The 24,593-nt window shown below is 36.1% G+C and overlaps 1 pseudogene; it reads right to left on the bottom strand.

Moving 5' to 3' along the window:
- Positions 1–783: 783 nt before the first annotated feature.
- On the bottom strand, positions 784–1,543 carry LOC119258166 (high mobility group protein B1-like; annotated as a pseudogene).
- Positions 1,544–24,593: the final 23,050 nt, after the last annotated feature.

Genomic DNA, 24,593 nt, shown 5'->3' with positions numbered 1-24,593 from the left:
GTTCTTGTATAAATAAATAAATCTTAAAAAAATATAATAAAAACCCAGAACCAGATGTTTTCACTGGTGAATTCTAATTCACGTCCTGATTTGGGTCCCACAAGGGAGCTATTCATACATATATGAATAGCTATTCATACATATATGAATATATGGCACAACAGTCTTCTGTCTCAACTGCTCCACTCAGCAGTGTATTTCAGTAGATCTGCCTGTTCTGCTCCCCATTTGTCTCTGGTGAATCTTTTCACCCATGTGCCTCTGGCCTACACTCCAGTTTTATGTAAAAATAAATAAATGAACTCTTTAAAAAAATAAAATTAAGTTCAATGGGAATTTTAGGCAGGAATGATGAGGCAGGATTTTTTGTTATTCTTTGTTTTTCATTGTATTTACTTAGAAGCATTAAGAAATCCAACAGAACAGGTGCAACTTTTTTTTTAATTGTTGAATTTTAGTTAACAGAACAATTGTTTCATATAATCTGCATCAGAGACAGCGGAGGATGAGAATCTATCACCTCCCTATGTAACTAATTTGTGTCGTGCACCAAGAAGAACCTGTTTGAAATCCCCATGCCAATTTATAACCACCATACTGTATGAGGCAAAGTTAGTGACTATTGAAAATACCACCAGGACATGGCTCTCTCATTTGGTGGCATGTTAACTATACAAAACTAAAACAAAAATCACTCATGCACACACAATACCATTTAAGAACAATCTTACACAGACTTCCATTTCCATATTTTTTCTTCAAATAGAGTAAGTTGTGTCTTTGTTAATTCTGCCTTGAAAATCCTTTTTTTGGCACAGCAAGCTTTCCTTTAGCTTGATATGCACCAATATCCTTTTCATATTTTTCTTTCAGTTTAGCAATCTTCTAATAGGACTGCTTGTCATCTGTAGCAGTGTTATTCCCCATCTCTTCTAGCTTATTTGCATCATCACCAATAGATAGAACAGGATGTTCTTTTTTTGTTTCATCTTAATTAATTTAATTAATTTATTTTCAATTGTGGTAACAGTTGTATCCCCCAGTTAGGTATCACCACTATAAAACATCCACTACCGGATCATCCACACTCCACCACCACAGTCCATTGTGTTCCCTTCCCTCTTTGTTTTGACCCCTTCCAGGCCTCCCCTATCAAGGGCTAGTTTTTAATCTTGTCTCTATCTGACTCTTAGTTTAGTTTTCCCATGTTCTCCTTTGATTTTTAGGAGATACTGAAAACAAAATTAGAAAAAGGCTCTAGGAGGACTTGGGTACATTAATACTCTTGAACTTGTTTTTTTCCCCCCTGTATAACAGATAGAAGTTTTTATTTCTTTTTCATAAAGATCTTATCCTCCTTTATGAAGTCTTCAAACTTTCCTTTCTCTATAATGGACATTGTCTACCACTTCTCTGAGCATTTCTTAGAGAACTCTGAGAAGCTGACTAGGTGCTGTTTCTTATGCTCCTTCTGCTACTTTTGGACAAACAATGCATATGATATTTTGTCTCTTGGCTTCTTAGCATCTCCTTTGCCCAGGTTTTATTATTTTCCCTGAGTATGGCAGACTCACCCAGTGCCCATCTGCCTCTCACTTGCACCAGGGTTATGGCGCTTAATGTACTGCAATGACTCTGAGAGGAGGAACCAGATGCAGCTTCCTTCCTCACTTTCTCCTCTCTGTGATGAGGCAGTTTTAAAAAAGATACTCTAGTTGAATAAAAAACATACTGTGAACTTGTTTAACCCAGATTTTGGCATTCAGTAAGAACTGACTAATGCATGACTATTGGTATTGCTAATTATATTAAATTGATTATTAAGCAGATGCTGATACATAAGCAGTCAATTTATTTTAAGCCATAATAATTAAAACAGTGTGGTACTGGAACAGAAAGATTCACACAGACCTATTGATTAGAACTGAGAGTCTAGAAATAAAACCACATATTTATGGACAAATAATACATGACAAAGGATCAAAGTATATGTATTGGCACAAGGAAAGCCTCTTTAATAAATGGTGCTGGGAAAATTGAACTGCCACATGCAAAAGAATGAAACTCGACCATAATCTTATGCCATACACACAAATCAACTCAAAATGAATAAAATACTTGGATGAAACTATTTTAGTTTATCTTATATGCACTTGCCATGCCATGTATGGCAGTTATGCTATGACATCCCCCTTTTTTCACTTTCACTTTATCATATGTCTCAAGTTTGAAATCAGTTGATCTGAAAGTTTTCAGTGGGCAATAGGGAGAATCTTGGCTACAAGAAACTGGAACATTTGTTAGGTTCCCATTTTTTCAAATAGAGATTACTGATTCTAGGGATAAATTGCTACAATACCTTACAGACAGCATCCATTAAATCTACTGTGCCCATTAAACTCAGATTAATGGCATGGGACTATCAGAAAGGAGGAGAGACACGAAGAAAACTAAGTCTATTGATTTTTTAGAAGATTGTAAATTGAGTAAAATAGTAGAGATGAGTAGTTCTAAATCACCCTTGTTTACTTATGTGGCATCTCTTCACATCCAATAGATTACAATTTTGCTTATATTAACCAATTCCCAAAAAGCAAAAAATCAAGTGTTAGACTTTTTTTTTTTTTAATTTCCTCCCATACCTAGTAGAATTTGTTTTGTTTACAGGTAATTCTGATTAAACTCCAGTAGGTGTTGATTCCCAAAGTTCTCTTTTGATAGGTTATAAAAGGAAGCTCTTAAAAAAATAAGTAGGCATTTTGCTTGATTATTTTGTTTTGTTTATATTGTTTTTTTTTCTAATCTGAAATTATATTATATGAAAAGATGTTTGTTTATTTTTCTAACCAAATACAGAATAGGATTTATTTTCTACAATATAGAAAAAATTACAACTTTTTGAAAACACCTGTTATTTCAAAGTTGATTTTATGATAAAGTCATTAAGGAGATGTTTTAAAAATCAACATAGCATAAAATATAATCTTTTTATTTAAGATTTATTTGTTTATTTATACAAGCACTGGGTATAGGCAGAAGCGCAGGAGGGTGAGAGAATTCACCAGAGGTAGAGCGGAGAGCAGAACATGCAGACTGACGAAGTACACTGCTGAGGGAGCAGCAGGCAGCAGGAGAGGTCTGCGCACCATATGGGAACTCTTGCCCTGTGGCCTGGGATTGAACTGTCACTGCAGAGGCTGCAGGCGGCTTCACAACCCAGCGCTGAACTGCTGCGCCACCGGGGAGGCCCTAAAATATCATTTCTATTTCCACTTTGATAAGTAAGTTATTAGCTATGATGCTGAGATTATCACTAACTGGGCTTATTTAGTGATTATTACTAGGCTTATTTAGTGAGGACAATCTGGGCACCTAATTTAACACCTATACATAAGATTTAATGTTGTCATAAATTTGCAAGTGGGATCCCAGACACAAATCTCTGCTTTGCTATGATTTGCAGATTGAGATCTAGGGGTTCCATGGACCATCCCTAGCTATGGTTGCATGGAATCAGGGAAAGCACTGTTCTAAGAACAAAAATTCTGTTCTACTGACTATAGCTCTGTCAACGGAGATGGAGACTTCCTTTGATTTGTTTGTAATATTGAATTAAAACAAATATTTTATGAACATATATATATAATATATATAATATAAATATATAAATAAGGCAGAATTTTATTATTATTGTTATTATTATTAATTACTATTAGGCAGAAGTTTCTGATCTCATTAAGTTTAACTTTATTTTAATAAATAAAATTAAATAAATAATAGAATTAGGTCAGATTATTATCCTTATCTAGGATTTTTTAGACTCTTCCCTCTATCCTATATATGCAGACAATACACAGACACACACAAACACACACACAATTTCACTTAAGAGGTCTCTAAAATTTTACTAATGTGGATTTAACAAAAAAAAATCATTGTCTCACATAATACCACACCCCAATAATAATACACTTGGCTAATTCAATGACTTGACTAATTATCAACAGCCATGAATAACCCAAAGTCCATTCCTTTCTAGATAATGTACAAATTAGGACTTTAGACTAACAATTCCCATAATCACAGATGGCTATTGCACCTTCACATAGGTAACATATTATTTTGAAAAAAAAAAATAAATAAATAAGTATTCCCTTCCATACTTCTTTTTTACAGTAAGAAGAGTGTGTTACAAAGTGTTTGCATATACTGACCCTCACACCTTTTACCATCTTAATCGAAATGGAATTGTCTGCCCCTTTCTAGACAAAGGATTAGCAAGGTAAATAGAATCGCTATCACCTAGTAAAGTGTACTTTCAGTAGGCTACATTACAGGAGAGCAATACTGAATGTATGAAATCCAAAGTTTTATAGTAGGCAGTAATATCGTTTCCATATGCCAAAGAGAGACACACTAATTTGTATTTTTTTTTTGACAAAAAATTCCTGACATTTGCTTTGAGGAGAGAGAAACCTATGTTTCCCAAAACATAGGTAAATCTGTCATTTGTTCTAGAAGGAGAATCATTCTTATCATACAGGACTGTTCACTACACAACCTTGCAAAAAAATAGAAAAATAGTTCAGAACAAATAGAAGTTAATGCCTCACTCACAATGCATGCATAAATGCATAAATGTATGAGGCCTTTGTGAATTGTCACCTGTTATTTCCTTTAAATTGGCTAACAGGGCCTCCCCTGGTGGCGCAGTAGTTGAGTGCTGGGCTACGAAGCTGCCCACAGCCTCTGCAGCACCGGTTCGATCCCCAGCCACCTGCAAGGGTCCCACATGGTGCCACAGACCTCTCCTGCCATGCCCACTGCTCCCCTCAGCAGTGTATTTCATCAGACTGCCTGTTCTGTTCCCTACTCTGGCTCTGGTGAATTCTCTCACCATCCCGTGCTTCTGACTGTACCCAGTGCTTTTATAAATAAATAAATAAATCTTTATAAATAAATAAATAAATCTTTATAAATAGATAGATAGATAGATAGATAGATAGATAGATAAATTGGCTAACAGGTGCTCAAAAAATATCTGCGAAATATACCTCAGGGACCAAGAGTCATAGAAATTAAAAACAAAACATTAAGATCTAAGGGCTCCCCTGGTGGTGCAGCGGTTGAGCGCTGGGCAGCGAAGCTACCCGCAGCCTCAGCAACGCCGGTTCGATCCTTGGCCGCCAGCGAGGGTCCCACCAAAAAAAAAAAAAAAAAATCTATAAGGAAGTATGAAGACTTAGTTTATGTTTCAATGGCTCCAATTGAAACAAAATTTCAGCAGATTTTAAGTTTTATTTACCTAGAGATATGAATATTTCCTACATTTCCAGTGATGTTCTTATCTTCTTAAAGGGTCTTATGAGCAAACAAAGGTATGCTGCTCAGCAATCTTGCAGTGATGATAATATACAATAGAAAAATAAAACTCCAATACTCATTTATCAATTATTATGACAGATTGAGAGCAGCTGCAAGCACAAAGCTGACAATTCTGTCTAGGATGATGTACAGCACAAACTAGAATTATCCCAAGATGTATCAACTTTATAATAGTATAAGGTGACCATTACTGATCGGGTATGCAAGATGCTTGGGATAATACATGGGGAAAAGCAATGGTTCAGAAACAAAAGTATATCACATAATGGTTTATTAACTTAAGATGGCAGATATTAACTCATAGAATATGATACTGCTGGCTATAATACTCATACAATAGTAGACCAGTGTCTGTAAATTATTTGGAAAATGAAACGATTTTAATTACTTATAAATACATGCAAACATATATTAGTAGACAAATTTTGGCAGTAATAATAGCCCAAGATCAAAAGTAATGTATAACCTAATATAATATTAAATGTAATATTACATTATAAAAAAAAATAACACAACAGGGAAAAAGACTGTCTTAAAGACAACCAAAACTTTTCATTAACTTGAATCTTGTAGGAACAGGACACAACCCATAAGGAGTTAGATCTAACCAAGATATTGTAAACACATGTCAAACACATATTGCAGGATAATACTCTGCTTATAGAATGAAATAATTTAAAATTGCTCCTCTCATCTGTTGCATCCTCATTTATTCTTTTTTTTTTAAATTTTAGATCTTAAAGAAAATCTAGTTTTGTCTCTGCATTTTATGAGGGAGACTCAGAGAATAGAAAAGGAATAAAGAAAATTATTGAATGTTACTCTATGCCAAAGATTGTGACAGGAACTTCTAATGCATTATGGTGTTTAGTCATACTAGGATTCCCAAACAAAAGGAACATTGTCAGATTCTCACAGAAGAAAACAAAGAGCATGTGGTTCTACTAAATTTGTGGTATAGTTTGATATCTGAGAGCATCATACCTTTATTATTCATCTTTGTCTTCCAGATAGCATTGGCTTCTCAGGGTTTTTGTAGTTCTATATAAATCTTTATAAAATAATGCCATTGAATATTTGAAAGGTATCGCGTTGAATCTATGTATTGCTAAGATAAATGTTAAAATATCGAAAGATTGTAACAATATTGACAACAAAGTTAATCACACATTTATGAGAATAAGTAATATTTCAGTAAAGATCTTGACATGATGTATCATAACTTATGAAACTGAGAAAATGCATTTTCAGTTCAAACACAGTAGCCATTTTCTTTTTATTTTACATTATTTGAGTATATCAGCCTGTATTAATCTGTAAAGCTACCTTTCTAGTTGCCACAATTTTTCTTCCCTCTAGAAAAGCCATCATTCTTGAAAGAGTGGTTGATCACTATTTACATTATCCACATTTTCACATGCTTTTGTGTCAATTCATAAATGTTATATACCTCTATTTTAGATTATTTCTTCAAATACTGCGAATCCCTAATTAAGTACATCAAAGAATATGTATTTAATCAAATATACTTGAAAGTCCACCTGCAGAAATCATTACCTGCTTTCTCTATTAAATATTGTTCTGTATGTTGGGAAATTGACTACATCTCCAGAAAAAGGCCCTTATTCACTCTGGGGCAACCAGCACATCACATCTTCCCTCACTTAGCAGTAAACATACAATGCAGTAAACCCTCATTTGTTTCCTTTTTGGTTTAGGGCTTGGCACATGGTCCAGGTTGACTCAAACAAATTGCAACTTATGTCTTTTGATGAGTTATTTTACTTCCTTATAGTTGATGTAAAAGAAGAAGAATATAGCCTTGGATGCTAATGTCAATTGTCCTTAGACTAGTACTGATGAAATTGAGGATAAAGCCAAAATGTAGATAGTGGGGTAGAAAGAATGACGGTTGTGATTTCATCATCTAACCATTGGACCAATCAATCCATAGTCTCTCATTATTTCTGGAATTCATTGTAAGGAAAGCAATTGTTTATTATATTTTTATTGTTTATTATATTTTTGTTTATTATATTTTTTTATTTTTGAGGTAAAGTTTAATTGTTTATTATATTTTTGAGGTAAAGTTTCTGTTACTTCTATTCAAAAACAAAGCCAATTAATAAAGTGTGTAATATATATATATATGTATGTACATATATGTATGTAATATATGTATAAGTGTGTGTACATATATATCCTATGTTTTTTCTTCTCTCTCTGGTGCATAAAAATTTCCACCTGTGATGCCAAATACCCCAAAGATATCAACTTCTGAAAAGTATGTCTTATCTGGGCCTCCCCGGTGGCACAGCGGTTGAACGCTGGGTTGCAGAGCTGCCCACAGCCTTCGCAGCGCCGGTTTGATGCCCAGCCCCCGGGTGAGGATCCCACATAGAACGCAGACCTCTCCTGCCACCCGCTGCTCCCCTCAGCAGTGTACTTTGGTCCTTCTGCCTGCTCTGCTCCCCGCTCTGGCTCTGGTGAATTCTCTCACCCTCCCATGCTTCTGACTGTACCCAGTGCTTGAATAAATAAATAAATCTTAAAAAAAAAAAAGTATGTCTTATCTTATCCCTGCAATCATTTTTGTCATATTATTGTCATTCCTGTCTTGATGAATAATAATGTGACCACTGGGTTATTCCTGATTCCTTCTTATCCCTCATAAACCATTTCCTTTCACTCACTAAATTTATATTCTTTGTCAATTCTTATCGTATCTTTCACGGTAGAACTTACTTTAAAAATAATAAAAAGTTAATTGTAATGTTCATCCCTTGGCTTACATTTTCTTTCAACTTAAAATTTATATATATATATATATGTATATTCACATGCACCATGTATGCTCACATGCAGCAAACAAAACTGTTTGCACTTGTTTATTTAGCAGATAGGACTGAGAATTGAAATAAAAAATAGGTGATGTAATTCATATAATTTGTGTTTTTCATTACATTCAAATGTACCATATTTCTATCTGATTTAAATGTTTCATTAGGAACATCTACTGATTTTATAATTTATAAAACATTAAACTTTGCTTAGGGTCCTCACTGGTGGTTCAAGGGGTTAAGACTCAGCAGTATGAAGCTACCCGCAGACATTGCAGCACAAGTTCCATCCCTGGTCAGGGAGGTGACCCACCTGATGCAGCAGACCTCTCCTCTCTGGCCCGCTGCTGCCCTCAGAAGTGTATTGCAATACATCTGCCTGTTTTACTCCCAACTCTGTCTCTGGTGAATCTTCTCACCCCCCTGCATCTCTGGCCTGCACTCCAGCTCTTATATTCATAAATAAATCTTTAAAATAAATAAATAGATAAAAAAATTTTCTTAAAAGAAAAATTATATCCACACAACCAAAAGAGAATATCACAATTTACTCAGTGAATACTTTTACCTAGGGCTCAGCAATGAGAACTCAAAGATATATCAATCAATATATATCTGAAATTTTGCATCTTTGCTACAACTATGAATTTATAATAGAATTTTAATTAACTTTGAAATTTTATCTATGACCTAAGTTCAATAGAGTTTCATTACAGAATAAAGAGCTATACTTTATAGGTTAAATGAAAACCCCAGAAAAGAATTGTAGTGGTGGGGAAAGATGCAGGAAGAAAATAAAGTTTTATATTTATTTGAATAAGTTTTGTGAAGATGAAGATGCCTCTATTTAAAACCCTTCAATAAATGGAGTTACAGAAAGAAGCAATTCTACCTGTTACTATACTTTTAAAGTTAGATAATGTAAATAAAATTTTTAAATGAAAAATATGTAATACTCATTTATGTAAAATGATGAAAGGGACCATATGAACTTTATTTAGATGATTATTATTTTAATTGAAACCAATATAAGGGTTTCACCTTATACTTTACGTTTATAATTTGTAAAGTAATTTACAACTTATAAATTTGCAACTTCTATACTTATTTGTAAAGTAATTTATAACTTAAAAGTTTTATTTTATGAAATTTTGATATAATTCAAATCGTATTAATATTGCAAGTGAAATTAATACATAAGACAAGAATTAATAATTATCTTAATAAAGTTTAAAACAAAAATATAAATTCACATTCAGTGAAATAGTTTACATGTCAGGATGAGAATAATTAACTTAATTTGAAATCTATATTTAAGGAGACATGAACTAGGATTCAAATGCCAGCTCTATCAACCATAATAGAAGGATCATCATTTCTCTGAGGGCAGTTTTCCTGAAGGAAATATAATTCATGCTTTAATATTCTGCTGAAGATGTTATAATATATAATAAATGCTCAATATATAATTGACACACTAGGTAGTCATTAAGTGAATAATGATCATCATAGAAATAATGTTAAAATACATAATAGATATACAGAAAATTGGATAAAATGAAAGCTCAGATTAGAGCTCTATGAAATGTAAGTCAATAATGTGAAATGTGGTGACATATCACTTGAAAATTTATTAAAACTATAAAACACTATCTAAAGAAATAAAAGAAGACACAAAGAAATGAAAAAAAAATGCCCATGTTCAAGGATTGGAAGAGTAGGCATTCTTAAAATGAAAATACCACCTAAAACATTTTATAGATTAAATGCATATTCAAAATTCCAAATAACCAAAATAATCCTATGTGAAAAGAAGAAAATGGCATATTATGATCCCTGAATTCAAATTATACTACAAATCAATAGTAGTAATTAAAGCAGTAAGGAGGTCTCCCTGGGGCTGTAGGGTTAAATCTCAGCTCTATCACCACTGCAGCCTGAGTTCAGTTCCTGGCCAGGGAGCTAACCCACATGGCATAGCAGAACTCTCCTGTCTCTCCTGCTGCTCCTGTTAGCAGTGTATTTCAATAGATCTGCCTGTTCTGCTCCCAACTCCCTAAAATCAAGAAAAGAAAGCTTCTTCAACAAATGGTATTGAGAAATTTGAATGGTCACATGCAAAAAGAAAAGAAAAGAAAATACATCATTGTGTAACTTCATACAAAAATACTAGCACAAAAATCAAAGAAATACTTAGATATAAAATATGAAACCTTACAATACGTAGGAGGAAACATATTCAATATACTACTATCTATACTTCAGAGATGTAGTTCAGGACATATCTCCAATGGTAAAAGAAACAAAAGGACAAATAAATAAATAGGACTAGATTAAACCTAAAAGCTTCTGTACAGAAAAAGAAACTATCAGAAAAACAAAAAGGCAAACTATGTATTGGAAGAAAACAGTTGCACATCATGTGCCTGACATATATGAAGAACTCAAAAAACACAACAACAACAACACAAAGAGAGACCAAAAAAAGAGCAAAATACCTTAATAGACACTCTCCAAAGAAAACCTACAGATGATCTACAGGCTCATGGGGAAAAAAAAATGCTCATCATTTATTAAAAAAAATGCAATTCAAAATGACAGGGAGATACCATATCATAATTGTCAGAATGGCATTTACATATTAAAAATACTGGAAAAAGCAAATGTTAGTGGTGAGGGTGTGGATTAACAGGTACGCTATTTGCTATTTGAGGGTCTATAAATTGGACCAGAATATATAGAAAATGGTATAGAGATTCCTTAGAGAAACTAAAAATGAAAATGCCATATGACACAACAATACCACTTCTAGGCATTAATCTGAAAAATTTGAGAACTCTAGATAAACAGAATATCTTTATTGGCAAAAGTCAAGATATGGATTCAACCTAAATGTTCCATTGACAGACAGTGGGTAAAGAAACTGTGGTATATATAACTCAACTAAATACTATTAAGCTGGTGTTAAGGGTGGATTTTCAGGTGATTATGCTTACTGAACTGACTCAGAAAGTCAAAGACAGCTACTGAATTTTATCTACTTCATGGAATATAAATAACAACAACAAAAAACTGACAAAACAGAACAAAAGTCACTGTTAGACTTTTATTATAGTGGCTACTAATTGGTGTCCAGGGTGGGAGTAAGGTATTAAGGGGGGTAAGGTGATGTATTATCACTGGAGTTTGAGTTGAGGGCAATTGAAGTATATGCACATGTGGTGTGAAGGTGTGCTCCCAGACTTCCATTTTTTTTTAATAAATAGCAAATCAAAATTTTAAGGAAAAAGAGAGAAGTTCAAAGAAAAAATGTCAGCGTAAATTTTCAATACTGGTGGTGTATTTTGTTTCATTTGTTTGTTGCAGCATGGTGCTTATATGAAAGAGAAACTCCTGGTGTTTTTACTAAGGGTGCTGCCATTATATTTAATTGGTTTTACAACTGCTAAATAATGCCTGTAGGGATATCATTTTGTTGATGAGATAAGTCGCAATTTTAATATGGCCTTAATCACCTTCTTCTTAGAAAGATTCTCCATATCCTTCAGTTTTGTTGCTCCAGCATGAAATAATTAATTGGAAAGGAGATGGAGAGGTGTATATCAATGCCAATTAATCCTACATCTTGTTAAATTTAATAGTTCCATAGTAAATTTAGAAAAGAATCTCTCCTTTAAACAACAAATCTATCCAAATTCCAGTATATTTCTTAAGTATATTTCTTAAATGAATTATTAATTAATCATATATGTATGATGAATTATTAATTGTATATATATTATAGAGAGAGGGAGGAGAGAAATAGGGTATATAAATATATACATACATATATAACATTGGGTATATATAAATGATATGTAAAATAATAAAATATAAATAATATATTAATATCTTTAATAAAATACAAATAACAGTTTTATATGTGTATGTAATCAATGCATGGATAGTTCTTTTATGCTTATATATTAATTTAATCAACCTTCAGTTACATGAAAAAGAGGAATGTTAAATTAATAAAAGTGTGTATATAAATTATTTCAAATTATTATGTCCTATAAAGTAAATTATGCATCCTAGGTGAGATTAAAACAAGAGACTCTGGGCCTCCCCTGTGGCACACGGTTGAGCGCTGGGCTGAGAATCTGCCCTGCAGCCTCTGCAGTGCCAGTTCAATCCCGGCCACCAACAACAGTCCCACATGGCGCGCAGACCTCTCCTGCTGCACCCGCTGCTCCCCTTAGCCGTGTATTTCATCAGTCTGCCTGTTCTGCTCCCCACTCTGGCTCTGGTGAATTCTCTCGCCCTCCCACGCTTCTGACTAAATAACCAAACAAACAAACAAATAAATAAATAAAAGCTCCATAGTTAGAGAGAAAAATCAGTAAAACACCTTTCAGTATAACTGCTATGAAGCTGAGATCTCAATGACAAATATAGGGTAGAACATTCTGTTATCAGAGAAATATAAATCAAGACAACATTGCTATATCATCTCACACTGTAAGAATGGATATTCAGAAGACAAGAGCATAAGTGTTGGAGAGGATGTGGGGAGAAGAGTACCCTTATATGGTGGGAATGTTAATTGATGGAGCCATTATGGAAAATAATATGGAAATTCTTCAGAAATTTAAAAGTAGAAATTCCACTCAATCAGATGTGCTTAGTTACACAAAAAGTACAAAAATGTTATTGTGAAGAGATATATGTACTCATGTGGCAGTACTTCTTGCCATTACTAAGACCTGGAACCAACCTAAGTACCCAACAACTGATGAACAGATAAGGAAGATTAGACAGATATGTATATCATTTAAATATGTATGTGTATGTGAATGTGTTACATACACATATATGTAAGAATATAGAAATTGTATTCATATATGTATATAGAAATATTACTAAACTTTACAAATGATGAAATTTTGCCACTTGCCAGAGAGACAAACACTGTTATTTCACTCATGTTTGTTACATAGTGAATCAAACAAATGAGCTAAAGCAAAACCAAACTATTTTAAGTATAAGAGCAATTACACACACATTGTAGCAGCAGGAAGGGCACAGAGCAGGTTTTCTATGACCCGAACAAATGGGGTATAGCAGCGTAAGGGCACAGGGCAGGTTCTCTATGACCCTATGCACATGGATGAAGGAAAGAGTCCTGGAGGCCTCAGTGGCTTTTGCAGGCTTTTATTCAGTTTACCAGGTACACGGCAGGCAGGGGTGCAGGGGGGCCAGAGACTGGCAGGTCTCCCAGCCCGCAGCGAATCTTCACTCTCTCTGGGCAATTCAACTTTCTCTCGTGGCTTTTACTTCTCTCATCCTTTTGCTCTGTTATTCCCTTCTCTGCTCTGCTGGTGTTCCCATGACACTGCCCTTATAAGCTCAGTCTCTCAGCCCAGGTGTTCCCACATATGTGTTCTCACACCCTACTCTAGGTGTGCATTCGGCATGAATTTAGGACCACAGGATTTATCATCAATCCTAATGGCAGGAGGGCAGAAAAACCTGCTAATTTACTTGTCCTACACACATACATACACATATAAATATATATGTATAGATACAAACATGTTTGTTCTCAATGATGCACCTGAAACTTATATGATGTTATGCAATGTTAACAATAAAAAGATGCACAAATTAGCATAATTTGTTGGTCTGATAAACTCTGAGAAAATTCTAAAGTCAGGAGTATAGCAAGGAAAGAGACACACAGTTAAGGGTAATCAAAGATGTTAAATAGGATAGTAAATGATAGGGAAACAATTGGAGGATTCAAGTGGAAAAAAGTGATATCTAATTATTTAAATTTTAAAAATAACACTGGCTGTCTTGTGGATGGATGGATATACATAGACAGATGGTGAAGATAGCTAAGTAGATAGATGATAGATAGGTAGATAGACACATGATAGATGCATAGATACATAAGTAGAAGCATATATACATACATACATACATATGTAGATGATAGGTAGTTTATATAGATAGATGATGATAGGCAGATAGATAGGTAGACAGACAGACAGACAGATGGAACGGTAAGCATGTATTAAGGAAACCATTTTTGGAGCCTATTGAAGGAATCCAAGCAAGAGATGATCTCTGTTTTTTTTTTTTTTTTTTTCTCTTCAAGAGTTTATTCATCTTTGGGCCTCCCTGGTGGTGCAAGGGGTTAAGACACAACCTGTGAAGCAATCTGCAGCCTCTGCAGCACAAGTTCAATACTCAGCCGGAGAAACAGACCTCTCCTGACTTGCCCAGCTGCTCCCCTCAGCAGTGTACTTCGGTGGATCTGCCTGTTCTGTTCCCCACTCTGTCTCTGGTGAATCCTCTCACCCCCCACACCTCTGACCTATACGCCAATTCTTGTATGCATAAATAAATCTTTTTAAAAAAGAGTTAATTCATCTTTTTGAGAATGAATGTTCTTTCTTGGCCCTCAGTACCACCTAATAAATGCAAATTGAATTTGATCCTGGAAAAGCTTCTGAAAATCTTTTGTCAGCTCTCCTACATGTCTACTGTGTCATAAGCAGATGAGTTATTAATTTTATATCTATGTGTAGGATAAGGGCTTTTCTGCCCTCCCACCATTAGGATTGATGATGGATATGCAGTCCTAAATGCATGTATGATAGTGGGCACCTGGAGTGGGGTGTAGGCATACGTAGTGGGTACACCTGGGTTAAGACACTGGGCTTATAAGGGTAGCATCCCGGGGATGCCAGCAGGAGAGAGGAACAACTTAACAAAAGGGCAGTAAGTGAACTAGAGCACAAACCAGAATGAGAGCGAAAGAACCACGAGAACGGAGCAGCAGGTCGAAAAGAGCAGAACAGCAGAGAGAACTTCGGAGAGCCCAGAGAGAGTGAAGACTTGCTGGGGGCTGGGAGATCTCCAGCCTCCTGGCCCCCTGGCGCCCCTGCCTGCCATGTACCTGGTAAATCCCAATGAAAGCCTGAACAAGCCACAGAAGGCTCCAGGACTCTCCTTTACCCCGTCTGCTCGGGTCCTAGAGAACCTGCTCTATCCCTGTCCTGCCTCTACACCATGCCATTATTTCAGAAATCTTTACTTTCCAGAGTGGGAAAAAGCAAACTAATGTACATAGGCAGGGATATAGTTTTGTGGGAACATGTTCTGGAAAGTTTCTAAATCTGTTTATAATGTCCTTAAGTTGTCCACCTAGGTTGTAGGTAGAAGATTGTCCACTCTAGATTTTGTTCTTTCTATTAATTTTTTTTTCACTAAGAAACCTAAGCTATAATTTTGGTTCTGTCCAGGAAAATATTTGAATCAAATCATAAAATCATTTGGGATTTTCATTTCTTTTTTTAAAAGATTTATTTATTTATGCATACAAGAACTGGGGTACAGGCTAGAGGTGTGGAGGTGAGAGAATAAACCAGAGACAGAGTGGGGAACAAAACAGGTGGACTGACTGAATACACTGCTCAGGGGAGCAGCGGGCAAGTGAGTAGAGGTCACCATGTAAGTGACCATGCACCATGTAGGTCACCTCCCAAGCCGGGGATCGAACTTGTGCTGCAGTGGCTGTGAATAGTTTCATAGATTGCATATTAACCCCTTGTGCCACCAGGGAGCCCCCTGAGATTTTTCATTTCTATTAATAAATAGAATTTGGTTTTGAGATACAAATTTATTTCAAATCTCAGCATTGGTACTTACTAGCAGTGTGACAATAGAATTGCTATTTTGCTGCTCTAAGCATGTAACCCTTCTCTTCTGTGATATGCAGATGGTCGTATCTAGTTTTCAGGGGTGAGACAGATAGATGATATATAAACACATGCATACATATGTACATGCAAACACACACATGCATACATATTTATAGTCCACTCATTGTATATTACATATCAGGTACCCCCAAATTAGAAGTTGCTTATAATTGTTTTACATAAAAATTAATAAATTACCTCTGTCTTTGAAATTATGTGTATGAAAGAACTTGAAGTGCAAATATTTTTAGATAACATTTAGCTACTCAGTAAATAAATTTAATTGTCACACTTCTATTCGGTCCTCAGTCAATCAAGGTGAAATTAATATGAATTACCCAGTATGAAGAAAATATTTTGTGAGATTCTAGGGGAAATCTTTGGACATAATACAGCTCTTTATCTCCAAGACTTCAAAATCCAGTAAGGTTTAATAAATGAAGATGTTAGGGGTTCAGAAGAAAAAAGTGAGATTTTTTTCTTTCTGGAGCAATCAGAGGCATTCATGTAGAAGAAATGAAGACTAGAAGAAGGTAAGGAACAGATACTCCAGCACAAGGAAAAGATCTGAGGAAAAATGGAGAGACTGACAATAGTAGTTTAGTAAGTCAATAATTGAGTAAAAACAATATAATATACTTAACTATTTAGATTATATTTGATTTTCCCTAATTCCATTCTCATATTAGCACTGAAACTAATGTAATTTCACACAATATGTAAAATAAAGCTTAAATGAGGAAATAAAGCTTAGAAGTTTCTGAGATCCCATTGAAAGAAGAATGCAAACTGTAATTTAAATCCAGTATGTCGGGCCTCCCCGGTGGCGCAGCGGTTGAGCGCTGGGTTGCGAAGCTGCCAGCAGCCTCTGCAGCGCCGGTTCAATCCCCGGCTGCTCCCCAGCCACCGGAGGAGAGTCCCACATGGTGTGCAGACCTCTCCTGCCTCCCATTGCTCCCCTCAGCAGTGTGCTTCGGTCCTTCTGCCTGTTCTGCTCCCCGCTCTGGGACTGGTGAATTCTCTCACCCTCCCGCGCTTCTGACTGTACCCAGTGCTTGTATTAATAAATAAATAAAAATAAATCTTTAAAAAAATAAATTCAGTATGTCTACTTCTAAATATCTTCCACGTTATTTTCATTACATCATTTGTCTTCTTATTTTTCATTTAATGACCTGCTTTATATCTGACATATTACAGCAGAAAAGTTCTATTCATACCCACATATAATCTTTCATATACTAAGGATGAATCTAAGACTTTCTCCTTGTATGTTGATGTTCCTTGAAATCAATGAAGATGGTTATTTGGTAAATATGTCACTGTTTAGATCACATCATACAGATAAGAGAGAATAATTGAAAACATTTGTCTATGTTATTTTTATTATGGAAAAATCATCCATTACACCTTGAAATCTATATAGCAAAAGATGCCAATATAGTGGCTCCTTAACACATGAAGAGATAGAGTAGTTTTCTTCAGCACTGCCCTGTCTCATCTCATATTCTGCCTTGGTGGTGTGTGGTAGGGACTACATCTGAAGAGGTCTGGTACTACACCTCTAAATGACAGGGTTGTAAACCAAAGTTACCTAAATTGAATGAATGAATGAATGAACTGTAATGAAATGTAAAGCAGCACAATGCCTCTTTTTTCCCCCTCCTCTTTCCCTTTTGCATGTAAATATTTATAACTCTATGTGAGTGTTAGAGGAAGAACTTTGCTAATCAAGGGCTCTCAAGTTCAAGATGGCTCTTAGTGTTTGGTGAATTGTTATTCAACTTTAGAGAGATAGTTTAAGATATGATTATGAGCTAAATTATCATCACTATTGCCACCTTTTCTATCCTTTCATAGACATAAAAACCCCATAAGTCATCCTCTCTATTAGAAGTCAAGTAGCACTAGGGAAAATGAAGCCTGCTGGAGGCATTTCAACAAACACTGTAAAAATAACATCTGTTCCTTGTTTTCATGCTAAATGTATTTTTTAATTCACTGCAGGGGACATCAATGGTAGCAGTCAGTGTAATTTATCTAAATCTTTAATACTCAGTGTTTTATTCAGGAGCAGAAATATATTTGCTTTCTAAAGAGCATCAAGAGTAAATGTTAAGGGATTCTTTTTAATATTGTAGGATTATGAGCAAGTATTGAAGCAATTGATTGTGATAGTGTAACTATCAATCATACCATCATTGAATGAAATTGACTTCTGCCACATAAAAAGAGGCTTATGCAGGTCTTGGTGTGTGCATGCCTGCATGGATGTGGGTGTATAACTGTATATATGTATTATCAATTTGTTATAATATATAAGAAATGTTAAAGATAATGTCAGAGATAAAAAGAGTTATTAAAAATCCTGAAATTTAACAAAATAAATTCATGGAATGGAAACTTTGAAGGATAGAATTGAACTTTTATTGGCGAACTTACTGCAATATATTTACATGCTGATTTTCAACAGCTCACACATGAGACATATACGATGTTATAATACATTTTACTTTTGAAAAGGAAAAAAGAATGTGGGAAAGTGATTGATTTTTTATTGAATTTGTTCAAATGAAAATTGCTCATATCTTTCTTGATGATACTGACGGATGAAGAAGTTTTCATATGTGTTCTTATCTCTTTAGAAGTTTAACTTTTTTATAGATTTTCTTCATGTTCTGTGAAAACTTTTTTCTTATAAAATCTCCTATAGATATTTTCTTGTTTTTCTTTGACTTGAACAGTTTATTAACCAATTGACTCAAAATTTTTCTTATTCTGAAATGTATTCTCTACTTTTCTTTCTCAGCCCATTTTTATCCATCTATCAGCAGTTAGTTTTTGAACCGACTGAATCACTCATTTCTTCACATAAGCAAGAGGTACATGTTAAGCAATGATGTATTTTGGAATTGGTGGGTTTGGAGTGTGGGGTGCTTGGGTTCACTCTGGGAAAGTTTTCACCAGAGCTCCCCTTTTTGCAGCACGTGGTGAGTTTGCCAGGTGAATTTCTCCACGAGACAGACATGTTAGTTATATTTAAGGGGCAGGTTTAGGGGCCTCCCCTGGTGGCACAGGTGGTTGAGCGCCCTGCTATGAAGCTGTCCACAGCCTCTGCAGCGCTGGTTTGATCCCAGCCGGCCAGAGAGAGTCCCACATGGTGAAGCAGAACTCTCCTGTCTTGCCCGCTGCTCCCCCAGCAGTGAGTTTCGTCAGTCTGCCTGTTCTGTTCTCCACTCTGTCTCTGGTGAATGCTCTCAACTTCCCGTGCATCTGGCCTGTACCCTGGTTCTTGTATAATTAAATAAATAAATCTTAAGAAAATAAAAATAAAGGGCAGGTTTATTAGGGTAAGAGACAGAAAAGAAAAAGGCACTTGTATAGACAAAAGCAGGCAGGAAAAGCTGCCCCGAAAGGGACAGTTTTGCAGAGAGAGGTCTTCATGGTTGTAGGCGGGTGGCATTGAGGAGAGCTGCCTCCACTGAGGGAGGTCAGTGAAGAAAATTCCCTGCCTGGTACACGTCACAGGCAGGCAGGAAGGCAACTGCCCTGCAGAGGGAGAGAGTTAGTGAAAAGTAGCACCTGCATAGGCACAAGTGGGCAGAGAGACTGCTGCCCCAAGCCAGTGCAGACTGCACTGATACAGTCTTTCTCTTTGGAGTGCCTTACCCCTGTGAGCCTTCAGTTAGTTGCTGATTTTGGATAAATATGCAAAATCTGAAAGGAGCTAAAGATTGTACAATGGGCTCAATCTCCATATCTTTATCTTTGGGCTTGCACCCTAGACATTCCCTACAGTAGTCTGATACCTGATTGGATCTTATGCTTTGTAATCATAAGGATCTTGCCTTATGATGCTTAAAGATCTTGGTTTATATAGCTGGGTCAATGGCTATGTGTAGGGTAGATGATTGTCAGTCTTTTCTGCCCTCCTACCTTGAGGATTGATGATGGATCCCTGTGATCCTGAATGCATGCCTGATGGTGGGCACCTGGAGTAGTGTGTGGGCATACGTAGGTGGGTACACCAGGGCTGAGATGGTGCTCACAAGGACTGTGTCGTGGACTAGAACAACCAAAAGAACAAGCAAGAGAGCGGACCTGAACCAGCAGAGAAGCAGAGGCCAGGAGAAAATGCCACAAAGTGCAGAAAGAATGAAGATTCAGGGCCTCCCCTTGTGGCACAGGCCATTGAGCTGTGAAGCTGCTGCAGCCTCTGCAATGCTGGTTCAATCCCAGGCGGCCAGCGAGGGTCCCACATGGTGCAGCAGACCTCTCCTGTCAAACCCGCTGCTCCCCTCAGCAGTGTATTTCATCAGTCTGCCTGTTCTGTTCCCCCCTCTGTCTCTGGAGAATCCTCTCACCCTCCCATGCATCTGGCCTGTACCCCGGTTCTTGTATAAATAAATAAATAAATCTTTAAAAAAAAGTGGAGATTCACCAGGGGCTGGGAGGCCTGACAGCATCCATTACCCCTGGCAACCCTGCCTGTCATGTACCTGGTAAAATCCCAATAAAACACTGAAAAAGTCACTGGGGGCTTTAGGACTCTCCTTTATCTGTCTGCTTGGGTCATAGAAACCCTGCTCTGGTCCATCCTGCCTCTACACTATGCTAATCACTTCTACCCCCACCTCCGGTTCTTGGTATTGTGTGAGCCAGGTTTCTGGTGTTGTGCACCTCCTTTTCACTTTTTTCTATTCTTTTCCTCCATCATTGAGCACTTACTAGAGTCAAATTACTAAGAGGACTGGAAGGAGGAGGAGCTATCTGGGTAGATAGGTCTGATAAGGGAAAGAAACATGTAACTGCCCTATCATGAAGGCATGAGAGAGAGAACAATGCAAGCTGGAGAAAGACAAATAGTGGCAGGAAAGAATAGAATAGAGCTTTCAAAATAGCTACAAGAAGATCAGAAAACTATATTTGCTATTTTTAATTTAGTACCATACATTCTTTATTGATTTATCTCTTGTTAATAGATGATATCTATTCATGAATAACTTAGTAAAAAGAGCCCTTACAATACCATTTATAATCACTAATCAAAATTAATGAATCATGTATATGCACATACATGGAATATGTCATATGCAGTATATAAGGTATATATTTAATATAAGAAATTATCTCACTGTATGTGTACTGTTCAGTTTTTAACCATCACATATTTTGTGTCATTTCACATTTATCCATTTAAACCATTATCAGCAGTAAAGTCAATATTCTAATGAATAATAATTATTTTCATTATTATAATCTTGAAATAAATTCAAATTCAACAAAACTTTACAGCAAAGTACCCTCTCCACATTGTTCAGGTTTTCAGTAAATTTTATTTTCATTTGTTGTGTCACCTATGTTAAGGGGAATCGAAGCAAGGATATCTTCTTGATATGGATATTTAGAAAGCTTATTGAGAAAGCTTACTGACAATTGAGAAAAATGTCATTGACATAAGTAGTGACAAGTTTGAAAACTGACTCTTCTCTATCGGGGTAATTTCCATAGGAGGACTTCACTTCCTTGATCATTATAGGTTAAAAGATATGGAAGTAATATCTTCTTGGTGGTGTTCATTTCATGCTGGCAAATGGGGATGTTGAAACATTCCAATTGTATGTAGCCATGCCATTTAGACTTCTCTCTTGTTCTGTTTTGTTTTTCTTTGATTTTTTTCTTTAATCATATACCATTCATCTAGGTTTTTCAAATTTCGTTTATTTTACTGATTAAGTAAGAATGAATGATTTGTTTACTATTTTTTATTATTTATTAAGCCAATTGAAAAAGTAAACCTTGAATCCTGTATAATAGGGACAACCAGAAGTGGAGAGGGGAGAGGGAAAAGGAAGGAGGAGAAATAATGGAGACCACAAGCATCTGCGTTTTGCACCATGTGTTCTTTGGTGGCGAATGGGTGTTGGCAACCCTGCCTGAATGGAAAAGACTTCGCTATTATTATGGAAACAATATTGTAAACACATATTAACTCAATAAAAAATATTTTGAAAAAGGTTTCTCTTTAGAGATAATTGACATCCTGTTTCTCAATTCACTTATTTATCCAACTAATACTTGTTGAATACATAGTATGTCAGACATTATACTAGGAGCTCTTTTTTCCCTTTTCTTTTTTTTTTTTTTTTTTGAGGTGACAGATTTTTTCAGGTAGACTATTTATCTGTGGGTATTGGCATAAAATTTCATGCTCATTGCTTTTATGTGTAATTTCATCTTGAAAATACAGTCACTTATGTTGAGATGTCATTTTTCCTTCCATTCATATTTTGTGTGAATATATCTTTACTATTGTATTTAAGTTATCTAAGATAGCTGTCACAAGCAATCAAGGATGATAGTTTTGCTTTTAAAGGAAAGAATGTTAAAATGATGCTAACAAAACAAAATTTGTAAATATCAATTTGTGCTTAAATGTACTCTACAGAAAGAATAAGGCTCTATCCTGTTTATATAATCTGTTTACATAAAATTTCTATAGCTGATTGGTTCATCTTTCCTTTTCTTTGTAGAAACTGCTTAGCAAAGTGCTTTCAAGACTGTCATGAAGAACATCTGTCACACCTACATGTAACTGTCTAGACCATAAAGCCAATTCTAGCCTATGTAATATTTCCTTAGGAGCTCCTTCTTCATGCTTTCTTTCTTTCTTTTTTTTTTTTTTTAAGATTTATTTATTTATTTATTTATTTATTTATTTATACAAGCACTGGGTACAGTCAGAAGCGCGGGAGGGTGAGAGAATTCACCAGAGTCAGAGCGGAGAGCAGAACAGGCAGACAGACCGAAGTACACTGCTGAGGGGAGCAGTGGGCGGCAGGAGAGGTCTGCGCACCATGTGGGACCCTCACCCAGTCACCGGGGATCAAACCGGTGCTTCTTAGGCTGCAGGCAGCTTCGCCACCCAGTGCTCAACCGCTGGGCCACCGGGGAGGCCCTTCATGCGTTCTTCTTAATCATCTGCTTTAGTAGCTAGTATTCATTTGCTCCTCTGTCGTTTCCCTTACTGATTCTACCTCAAGGCTGTAAATCATATAGTTCATCTAACCTTCTTGAATAAGCAATCTGATTTCAAAATAACTACCAGGAATGACTGCTAAACATAATTTCCAATATATTCTTACTGACTCCACAAATAGATACATTGTGAATTCCCATATCTAATCCCAAATTCCCAAGGCAATATAAAGGCCTATGATATGCCTTAGATCTGTTTATCTTCCAATGCTTTCCATCCTCTATAAATATTTTCTCCTTCTTGAAAAATATAGATCACGTAATCCATTCAATTTTTGTCCAAGAATCTTAGTCTTAAGTCCAACTTTCTCAATGTGTGACTTTAGGGTATTTTTTTATGTATAGATTTTTACATCTATAAAGAAAAAGGAGACCTACCTACTATAGTTAATTTATTACAGGAAGTCATATATGGTAGACTCCTTTTACATAATATTTACATAATGATTTACTTGGACTTTTCATTTTAGATAATGAAAATAATTGTAGCATAAATGGTTATCAGGCTTTTTTTGCCCTCCAGCAATTAGGATTGATAATGGATTCCTGTGGTCCTAAATGCATGCCTGTTGGCAGGCACCTGGAGTTGGGTGTGGGCATACATAAGTGGGTACACCTGGACTAAGACTGCACTTATAAGGGCAGTGTCATGGGGATGCTAACAGAGCAAAAGACAGTCAAGAAGGAAGGCCTCCCCTGGTGGTGCAGGCGGCTGAGTGCAGCACTATGAAGCTGTCTGCAGCCCCTGCAGCCCCTGCAGTGCGGGTCCGATCCCCGCCAGCCTGCGAGAATACCACATGGCGCGGCAGACCTCTCCTGTCTTGCCTGCTGCTCCCCTCAGCAGTGTATCTCAGTCAATCTGCCTGTTCTGTCCCCCACTCTGTCTCTAGTGGATCCTCTCACCCTCCCACGCATCTGTCCTGGACCCAGGTTCTTGTATACATGAATAAATAAATCTTTAAAAAAAAAAAAAAGGAGAGCAAGAGAGTAAACAAGGAGGAAGCAGAGGCCATGAGAGAACACCAGAGAGCCCAGGAAGAGTAAAGATAGCCCCCCAACACCCCTGCCTGCTGTGTACCTGATAAACCCAATAAAAGTCTGAAAAAGCCACCGAGGGCTCCAGGACTCCTTTACCCCATCTGCCCTTCCTGCTGCTACAATAATGTAACACAATGTTGTGTTGGTAAATCATGGGTTGCTGCTTTTGTTGCAATAATTTGGACCCTGTGAATGAGGAAATCTTCATCACCAAAAATCTTGGCTATCATAGGAAAAATCTGTCCATTTGAGAACTTTCCTTCAAATGAGTTTGATTCATGACTTGCTTCCTAGAATTATTCATGTCTCTTGCTCATAAAGAACTTCTTTACCAATAAGAAGCTCCATTCAGTTTATACTTCTTGCTACTTCTAAGAAAACTTGTGGATTTTCTGTGCTTTCTCCCATGACCTATGGCATAAACAAACATTTATAAGTGACATTCACCTATAACTGAAGTCAATGACAAAGTCTCCTCCTTTCAAATGTACCTTAGCACACAGTCCACTACCACAGCTCCCATAGTCTTCCAACATAGTTC

This window comes from Talpa occidentalis, unplaced genomic scaffold, assembly GCF_014898055.3.
Source record: "Talpa occidentalis isolate TD23 unplaced genomic scaffold, MPIMG_talOcc4v2.1 talOcc4.4, whole genome shotgun sequence".
NCBI lineage: Eukaryota > Metazoa > Chordata > Mammalia > Eulipotyphla > Talpidae > Talpa > Talpa occidentalis.
Note: the sequence above shows the minus strand (reverse complement) of the source record. Positions and strands in the feature narration are given on the sequence as shown.